This window comes from Triticum urartu, chromosome 2 (genome assembly GCF_003073215.2).
Source record: "Triticum urartu cultivar G1812 chromosome 2, Tu2.1, whole genome shotgun sequence".
In the NCBI taxonomy this organism is placed as follows: domain Eukaryota; kingdom Viridiplantae; phylum Streptophyta; class Magnoliopsida; order Poales; family Poaceae; genus Triticum; species Triticum urartu.
The window spans coordinates 254,431,221-254,441,869 of NC_053023.1; positions in this window are offsets into that span (position 1 = coordinate 254,431,221).

Genomic DNA, 10,649 nt, shown 5'->3' on the forward strand with positions numbered 1-10,649 from the left:
TATCATGTCATCATGTGCATCGCATTTGCATACATGTTCGTCTCTTGCATCCGAGCATTTTCCCCGTTGTCCGTTTTGCATTCCGGCGCTCCTATGTCCTCCAGTGTCCCTTTCAACCTCTTTTCGTGTGCGGGTGCTAAACTTTTTCGGATTGGACCGAGACTTGTCATGTGGCCTTGGTTTACTACAAGTAGACCGCCTGTCAAGTTCCGTACCATTTGGACTTCGTTTGATACTCCAACGGTTAACCGAGGGACCGAAAAGGCCTCGTGGGTGTTGTAGCCCAACACCTCTCCAAAGTGGCCCAAAACCCATCTAAACCTCCTCCAGCATCTAGATCTTCGATCACGATCGCGTGGCCGAAAACCGCACCTCATTTGGAGCTCCCTAGCTCCCTCTATGTCTATAAATAGAACCCCCATTCGAAATTCCGGGTCTCCTCTTCCTCTAACCCTAAAATCTGCTCTCGCCGCCGCCGGACAAAGTCCGCTCAGACCGGACACATCGCCGCGGCCAATCGGGCGCCACCAAGTGTCACCGCCGGGACTCCCCCGCCTCCGGCCCGCTCGGCCCGGGGAGAGCCCCCGAGGCCCGCAGCACCGCGCCGCCTCCTACCGCGCCCCGCCGCCTTCTTTCCGCCGCCCGGCGACGCCGCACCGCCGCATCCACTCCTCCACCGTGCCGACCGGAGCTGTACCTCGCCGGCGAGCTCGCGCCACCGCCGCCCCGGCCCGAGGTCGCCGCCGTCCGGTGCCCTACCTCGCCGTCGCGCCGTCCCGGTCCAGATCCGGGCGGATCCGGCCTCTTCCGGCCTTCCCCGCGCCCTCACCACCTCGCCGGAGCAATAGCTCCTCGCCGGTGAACTTCGAACCTCGAACTGCTACAGTACCGATGGATCTGGATTTGAGGAGATCGGTTGACTTTTTCGTCCCAAACCCTAGTTTTTTTTGCATACTTTGACATGCCATAACTTCGTCATCGTAGCTCCGATTCGTGCGTGTAGCATATCAAAATGTTCGTCTCGATGAGTACATCATTTCATATCATTGCATCATTTTATTTTGAGCTCATCTTGATGCCCGAAATGCTATTGGAAGAGGGCTATGTGAGGATAGTTTCAGATCTGTTTCAGCAAATGCCCTTTTGTCATTTTTTGCCATGATTAATGTGTGCATACTATGATCTTGAGCTCTACATGTGTTTTGTAGTATGCCATGTTATCTTTACAGGGGTGTATGCCATGTATTTTTTTAATCTTTGTGGTGACTAGCACAAGCATGCAAAGTAGCTTACTCAATGATGCTGATTTCAGGGACTTAGAATTTCACTAAGTCCTTGCCCTGTCATTATTTTTATGCCATATGTTCATGTTGTTTCCTAGTGATCCGTGCCTCTTTTGAGCATGATCAGTAAAGATGTTTTGTAGATAATGTTGTGCTCTATCCATCCATGTCTTTGTTTGCGATTATGGAGCACCCTAGCTTGAGTCAATCGAGCTCTACTTTTGCTATAAAATGTTCCTGGCAGATTGTTAACATGTTTAGCAATTTTGCCGAGCTTGTTGTTGTTGATCCGTGCATGCTATGTTGTTGTTATTGCCATGTCTAGCTTCTATGCCATGTCGACTTGCTAGGTGTATGCTTAGTTTGTCATGCAATGCCTCGTGGTGAGTGCATCGAGCTCGTAAACATGCCTACTTGATATCTGTTTTGCATGCTCCAGTTTTTCACAAAGTCTGAATCTGTTTATGTTTTTGCTATGTTCACATGCTTGCAATTGTATTTTCTGATCCCTTTTGGCTCATGGTTAGTAAGGGACTTTTGTTTTTTTCTTTGAGTAGCTTCATGCCATGCCTTAATTCACCATGATATATTCCTGTAGCATGTCGTTATCATGCTCTAAACATTGCTTCCTGATGATAAATTCCTGACTTGCTGTTAATTTCACTAAGTCTGAAACTTGTTATCTTTTGCACTTTGGCCATGCTTGTTTGAACCTCCTATTGAGTGAATTATCCGTAGCTCAGTGTTCATATGTTGTCAAGCATCATGAGTGGATCGCTGCCATGTATTTTGTTGCCATGTTTGAGTGCAGTAGCTTATTTATCTTGATGCATTTAGGAGGCTACTTGTTGTTTATCGCAGACCAGTGCCATATTTGTTTGGCTTGCCATTTGCAAACCGTGCATCCGATTCCGGTGATCTTTATATCAATTTCGACCAAAATCAACTCACCTTTCCAGTGACACTCTTGGTTTTCCAAGTTGAGGCCAGGTTAAATCATTCCTTTCCAAATCTTGCATATGCATCACATATCGCATCCCGCATATCATACCATGTTTTGCATCATGTTGTTTGTGCATTGCACGTGGTTGATCGTGTTCCTTTTGTTTGTTGTTCTTGCTTGGGTAGAGCCGGGATACGAGTACGTGATCGAGAAGCCCGTTGAGTACACTTACGAGGATCAAGGCAACTATGAGAACTTTGCAGGCAAGATGACCATACCCTCGAAATCACTTCTATCTTTGCTTGCTAGATGCTCGCTCTTTTTATATGCCTATGCTACGATACCTACCACTTGCTTATCATGCCTCCCATATTGCCATGTCAAACCTCTAACCCACCTTGCCCTAGCAAACCGTTGTTTGGCTATGTTATCTGGTTTATCTTAATGCACCTATACACTTGGTAAAGGGTGGAAGGCTCAGCCTTATGCCTGGTGTTTTGTTCCACTCTTGCCGCCCTAGTTTCCGTCATATCGGTGTTATGTTCCCGGATTTTTCGTTCCTTACACGGTTGGGTTATAATGGGAACCCCTTGATAGTTCACCTTGAATAAAACTCTTCCAGCAGTGCCCAACATTGGTTTTACCATTCGCCACCAAGCCTTTTCCCTTGGGTTTCGCGGACTCAAGGGTCATCCTTATTTTAACCCCCCCGGGCCAGTGCTTCTCTAAGTGTTGGTCCAACTGAGCGATGTCCGGGGCTACCAGGAGCAACTCTGGGCTGGCCTACCCGACGTCTTGCTCATCCGGTGTGCCCTGAGAACGAGATATGTGCAGCTCCTATCGGGATTTGTCGGCACACCTGGGTGGCTTTGCTGGACTTGTTTTACCATTGTCGAGATGTCTTGTAACCGGGATGCCGATCCTGATTGGATTGTCTTGGGAGAAGGAATATCCTTCGTTGACCATGAGAGCTTGTGATGGGCTAAGTTGGGACACCCCTGAAGGGATTTGAACTTTCGAAAGTCATGCCCGCGGTTATGGGCAGATGGGAATTTGTTAATGTCCAGTTGTAGATAACCTGAAACTTAACTTAATTAAAATGCACCAACCGCGTGTGTAACCTTGATGGTCTCTTCTCGGCGGAGTCCGGGAAGTGAACACGGTGTTGGAGTAATGCTTGACATAGGTTGTTCTAGGATCACTTCTTGATCATAATTTGTCGCTCGTGCCTTTGCCCTCTCTTCTCGCTCTCTTTTGCGCATATGTTAGACACCAAATATGCTAGTCGCTTGCTGCAGCTCCACATCATACCTTTACCTTACCTATAATCCTAAATAGTCTTGATCGCGAGGGTGTGAGATTGCTGAGTCCCCGTGACTCATAGATTACTTCCGAAAACCAGATGCAGGGACCGATGATACCGCTCCAGGTGCTTCAACTGAGCTCAAGTGGCTGTTCGATGAGGACACCAGATGATACTACGTGTCTTTCCCATATGATCAGTAGTGGTGCCCAGTTGGGGCGATCGGGGACTATGTTGCATTTGGGGTTTATCTTCATTTTGGTTCCGTGGTCGGACCTTGAGTGTAATTGGATGAATGTAATGTTATTTATGCATTTGTCTGACATAGCAAGTGTAAGGCAACTATGTCACTCTTATTCCCTTATTGTATTACATGGGTTGTTGTGAAGATTACCTCAGTTGCGACATTGCTTTCAATGCGGTTATGCCACTAAGTCGTGCTTCGACACCGGGGAGATATAGCCGCATCGAGGGCGTTACATGGGGCCCACACGGGCTCGATCGTACATCACCATGATGTACAAGGCAGTGCACATGACATATGAAGTGTCCCCGAGTCAGCATAGCCAAGGACTCTTTAAGACATAACGAGACCATTGTAAAACCAACCATGGATAGGAGGACCACTTGACGTCGAACCCCAATTTCATATCATACATCTGTCGGAAAGATATCCTAGGAGCTACTTGAATTCCCACCTATAAACTCCCGAAACATTCCGGTTATGCAATCAGGTGTTGGGGATACAAGGGAAGCATAATATCTCACCCAAAACTAGCAAATCCTACATCCAGCTGTATCCATCCTTCAACACATAACCAGGAAACCTTCGAAAATCATTTACCTCAACCTTCGAAAAGCAACCGTTATACAAGTTATGGCAATACTGCCGATCTCCCACCCCAGTACTGGGTGGCGTCGAGGTTATCTCACCAACAACTGCATAAAGGAGATTTTCGATGTCGGCGAAACTCAGGTATTCCAGAACTGCAACGATAAAATTGTGACGACAACACCTCGAAGCTCAACTCCCTGGGACACTGCCACAACCCATAAATGTCAGGAGGCACCAAGAACAATGTTCTCGTCACAAAACTATCGGAACGATTCCAAGATACCCGCGTGATCCTAAAAAAAATTTCATGAAATTTGAGAAGAGAAGAGTCAAAACTCTACGTCAGGAGGCCTCACCAGAGCGATGAAGGGACTGAGGAGTAAAAAAGAATCCTACTCTCCGATATATTTAATCCTATAAGACTCAAAACATTTTTTCTAGACTCAACAACGCCAGTGATTCGATCAAGCAGGGTGCTCCTAAGTCGGGGAAGGCTCTGAGACCAACTTGTTACACCCACGATGCGGCTATATCTCCCAAGTGTCGGAGCACGACTTAGAGGCATAACCGCATAGTAGGCATGTCGCAAGAGGGGTAATCTTTACACATCCCATGTACTGAATAAGAAAGGGATAAAGAGTTGGCTTACAATTGCCACTTCACACAATACATGAATATAGCATTACATCATGCAGAATACAAACAAGGTCTGACTACGAAACCAAAATAAAAGAAGACTACCCCTAATGCAAAAGATCCCAGATCGCCCTGACCAGGCTCCACTACTGATCAACTGGAAAATGAAACAACACAACGAACACGATCTTCATCGACCTCCTCCTTGAGCTCGGTTGCGTCACCTGCACGGACATCATCGGCACCTGCAACTTGTTTTGGAAGTATCTGTGAGTCACGGGGAATCAGCAACCTCACACCTGCGAGATCAAGACTATTTAAGCTTATGGGTAGGAAAGGGTAGTGAGGTGGAGCTGCAGCAAGCACTAGCATATATGGTGGCTAACTTACGCAAATGAGAGCGAGAAGAGAAGCAAAGCACGGTCGTGTACTAGAAGTGATCAAGAAGTGATCCTGAAACTACTTACGTTCAAGCATAACACAAGAACCGTGTTCACTTCCCGGACTCGGCCGGAAAGAGACCATCAGGGCTACACACGTGGTTGATGAGTTTTAATTAAGTTAAGTGTCAAGTTATCTACAACCAGATATTAAAAAAATCCCATCTGCCCATAACCGCGGGCACGGCTTTCGAAAGTTCAAACCCGACAGGGGTGTCCCAACGTAGCCCATCACAAGCTCTCACGGTCAACGAAGGATATTCCTTCTCCTAGGAAGACCCGATCAGACTCTGAATCCCGGTTACAAGACATTTCGACAATGGTAAAACAAGACTAGCAAAGCCGCCTGAATGTGCTGACAAATCCCGATAGGAGCTGCACATATCTCGTTCTCAGGGCACACCGGATGAGCAAGACGTCGGGTTGGCATAAACCCTGGTTAGCCAGGGGGGCGCCGGACATCGCTCAGGTTGGACCAACACTTAGAGAAGCACTGGCCCAGGGGGGTTAAAATAAAGATGACCTTTGAGTCTGTAGAACCCAAGGGAAAAAGGCTTAGGTGGCAAATGGTAAAACCAAGGTTGGGCCTTGCTAGAGGAGTTTTATTCAAAGCGAACTGTCAAGGGGTTCCCATTATAACGCAACCGCATAAGGAACGCAAAATCAAGGAACATAACACCAGTATGACGGAAACTAGGGCGGCAAGAATGGAAAAAACACCAGGCATAAGGCCGAGCCTTCCACCCTTTACCAAGTATATAGATGCATTAATTAAAATAAGAGATATTGTGATATCCCAACATATCCATGTTCCAAAAAGGAACAAACTCCATCTTCACCTGCAACTAACAACGCTATAAGACGGGCTGAGCAAAGCGGTAACATAGCCAAACAATGGTTTGCTAGGACAAGGTGGGTTAGAGGTTTGACATGGCAATATGGGAGGCATGTATAGCAAGTGGTAGGTATCGCAACATAGAAAAAGAACGAGCAACTAGCAAGCAAAGATAGAAGTGATTTCGAGGGTATGTTCATCTTGCCTGATATCCCGCAAGGAAGAAGAACGAGTCCATGAAGAAGACAAATGGACGAAGTCGAACGGATCCTCACAAATGCGACATTATCGGAACTAACCCGAAGAAGCAACACCGGAAAGAAGAAAACAATATAGTAAACAACCATCACATAAACATGGCATGATGCACAACCATGTATGATGCATGTCCGGTTTTAAATATGCGTGGCATGGCAAAGCATAGTGCTCAAACAATCCTACAAATTAAGTGGAGCTCAATATGCAACTCCGTTGCATATTGATGAAACACCACATCCTTTTAGTTAGTTCGCTCTTGGTTATGTACTCATCAATATTAAATGTTCTTAAACATGGCAAGAGGTGAAGCATAATTAAACTAACTATCTAGGCAAGTTTAAATGAGGCTGAAACAACAAACAACAAGTCCGGAAAATCCTCATGTGCATAAGCAATTTAATGCAACAACAATTTTAAACATCTTAATGTTGTTAACATGATGCGGATGACAGATTCAAGTTTTTGCAATTTTAAGAAAACATTGACATGATAAGATATGAGGAATTTGTCATCGTGGCGGAAACGAAGGGGGTGCCACGGCAACGATTCCGAAAATGATGCCACGGCAACATAACAGTTCCGGTAGCTCATGGAGATATCGGTGCAAAGGAAGTGTGACGGGAGCGTGTCATGCAAGGATGGTGGGGTGCTCCCGGATACCAGTTTCCCACATGTCGACGACGGTGCCAAGCGGGGGAAACAACTAACGTTCGCGGGAGGATACACCATCTAAACATGCATCTCATACCACACAAGCATTTGTTCTCGGACGGTCTTCTCAGGGTTATACCTTCGAAGCATGCATTATTAGAACGGATCGAGTTCGGCGGTAGGGGTACACGTGTCGAAGGGGAAGTAGTTGTTCACGGGGTCGTCGTGGGAAGTAGCAGTTCACGCGATGGTAGTTGAACTTGACATTTGCGTTACACGGGTCTTCGGCGATGGCCGTCGTACATGGTTCAGAGTGGTACTTGCATCTTCGGACTTGTCGGTCTCGATTCTTATGACGGTAGCGGTATACGTTTCGTTTTCGAGGAGGTACTTAACGAATCCAACATCCTCGGGGTGACGGTAGTTGTACACGGTCCACGAGTCGTCGATTGTTCGGGGTTCGACTTGCGGGTCTTGCCGACATGAGGGGTACTTGGCGTTTCCGTGTGGTGTAGGCGTACATGTCGATGGTCGTCGTGGTACTTGGTGTTTCACACTTGTCGATCCCATCAACTCGAAGGGGGTACTTGGTACAATCCGCATAGTCATGCACTTGTCGTCGAGGGACTTGATGGATCCGAGGCTTCCGGAGGCAAAGGTAGTGGGACTTGTATCAACATGGTGTAGTTGTACTTGCCGATGGTGGTGCTTGGCGAAAACCGAGATGGTCTTGACGTTAACAGCCACAAGCGGGGGTGCATGGAGGATGCGTATTGCGTTCCTCGCGGAGGTGGTCTTGACCATGGTGTTTCTGCGGTAGCCGGAGAGCTCATGGCCTGCAGCAGCAGCAAGGCACGGAACGGAGTCGCCGGGCACTAATGGTGGAGGAGAGATGGCCGTTGTTGCATGACTGCTTGGTGGTGGAGCGCCACGTAGCTGTGGCTGCTCCCAGCTTAAGCTCGGGCCTCCGTGTTGTCCAGGCATGACACAAAGTTCGAGGTCAAGAAGCGAGATAACAAAGGCATGGGGAAATTTTGCATGTGTGTTTTAGGTGATTCCATAAGAATGGATTATTTATCATAGCTCCCTAATATTGGGAGGGTATGTTATAAAGAGAACTCACCATGTGAATTCCCTCGGTTTAAATGAACCAAAGATCCATGCAATTTATTTAGTTGAGTTGAGATGCAAAGGTTAATGACATGATGGCATGATGACATGATGCAATGCACATGATGCAATGAACCAAAACAAATCACACGACGAAACCCGGAAACCCTGGAAGGCATCCGAAGCTCCAGTCTTGGGGCGTCACAATAGATAGACTTGATCATAAACCCACAATTCATCGGATCTCGACAAACACACCGCAAAAAGAGTTTACATCGAATAGATCTCCAAGAAGATCGAGGAGAACTTTGTATTGAGATTAAAAGAGAGAGAAGAAGCCATCTAGCTAATAACTATGGACCCGAAGGTCTGAAGTAAACTACTCACACATCATCTGAGGTGCCATGGAGTTCATGTAGAGGCCCTCCGTGATCGATGCCCCCTCCGGCGGAGCTCTGGAAAAGTCCCCAAGATGGGATCTCTTGGGTACAGAAGGTTGCGGCAGTGGAAATAGGGTTTCGTGGTGCTCCTGGATGTTTTCAGGGTATATGAGTATATATAGGAGGTAGAAGTAGGTCGGTTAAGCCACGAGGGACCCACGAGGGGGTAGGACGCGCCCCCTGCCTCGTGCACTCCTCGTTTGTTTCTTGACGTCCACTCCAAGTCCTCTAGATCACGTTTGTTCCAAAAATCATGTTCCCGAAGGTTTCATTTCGTTTGGATTCTATTTGATATTCCTTTTCCGCGAAACACTGAAATAGGCTAAAAACAACAATTTGCACTGGGCCTTGGGTTAATAGGTTAGTCCCAAAAATAATATAAAATTGTAAAATAAAGCCCATTAACATCCAAAACAGATACATTGGAGACGTATCAGTCATCATTCCTTATTGGTTGTGGAGGCAGCGGAGGAAGGCCAGCGTTGCCCTGAGGGTGGTCCTCATGAGGCTGGCCCTGCCAACAATCCTCACAAGGCTGATCGCGCCATTCCTGGTGAGGGTCGCGGCCGTCCCAGCATCCTCCGCCTTGGCCTCCTACGTGGCCATAGCCTTAATCGTTGCGCTCGGTGCAATGGCTAAGGCGCCCGTCCTGGATGGCCCTGAGTTCTGGGCAGTCGTTGGTGTTGTGGCTGTGCATGTTGTGGAAGACACAGAACGGGCGGCTTCCCTTGGATGACTCCGGGTGGTCACAGCCACGCTTCATCTCTGGTTCAGCCGCGAGCACGATTGGTCCCTTGCACTTCACGTCCTTGGCCTTGGTCTTCTTGTCTTCTGGGTTAGCCTTGAGGAGGGAGAGGCGTCCCTCCTCAGCTCTCGCACACTTGGTTGACATGTTTAACATCTCCAGGGCCATGCACAGATCCTCATGTATGGCGAGCTCCTCCTTCATCTTGACGTCACGGACGCCATCAGTGAACGCCGAGATGATGTCCTCATCTGACACCTTGGGGATCTTGAGGCAAACACTGTTGAAGCGCTGGATGTACTTCTGCAAGGTCTCTCCTGGCTGCTGCTTGATGTGCCGCAGGTCACCCGCGGCTGGTGGGCGGTCACGAGTGCCCTGAAGTTGGCAACGGTACGCTCTCGCATCTCATCCCAGCAGGAGATCGATCCCGCAGGGAGGTTCAGGAGCCACGAGCGTGCGCCGTCCTTGAGGCCCATGGGAAACCAGTTCTACATAACCTTCTCGTCGCCGTTAGCCGCCTCGATGCTCAACTCGTAGAGCTATAGGAACCCGGCAGGGTCGAGGGTGCCGTTGTAGCGTGGAGGCAGGTCGGGCTTGAACTTCCCTAGCCAGACGACGCCGCGTAGCTCCGGGGTGAATGCGCGGCATCCAGCTGTGGTCACGGGAGCCCGTCGTGGAGTTGGAGCCTGATCTTGGCGCTCATGCACCACCAGAGAAGGCGGCGCGCGATCTTGACGTGGTGGTGCTAGGAGCGCACGCATCTCTCCTTGCGGCCGCTGCACCACCTAGCAGCTTTCTTCGTCACGCGCCGGCGCCTTGCGCGGCAGGACGCACCATGGAGCCTCGCACCTTGGCTCGATGATGGCGTCCAGCATGGGAGGTGGAGGAGGTGCTCCATGAGCTACGTCACCCGCGGCAGGCGGCGGGTGAGGCAGCGAGCGAGATGGTTGATACGTCCATTTTGCATCATGCTTTTATATTGATATTTATTGCATTATGGGCTGTTATTACACATTATGTCACAATATTTATGCCTATTCTCTCTTATTTTACAAAGTTTACATGAAGAGGGGGAATGCCAGCAGCTGGAATTCTGGGATGGAAAAGGAGCAAATATTAGAGACCTATTCTGCACATCTCCAAAGTCCTGAATCTCCGCAGGAGTTATTT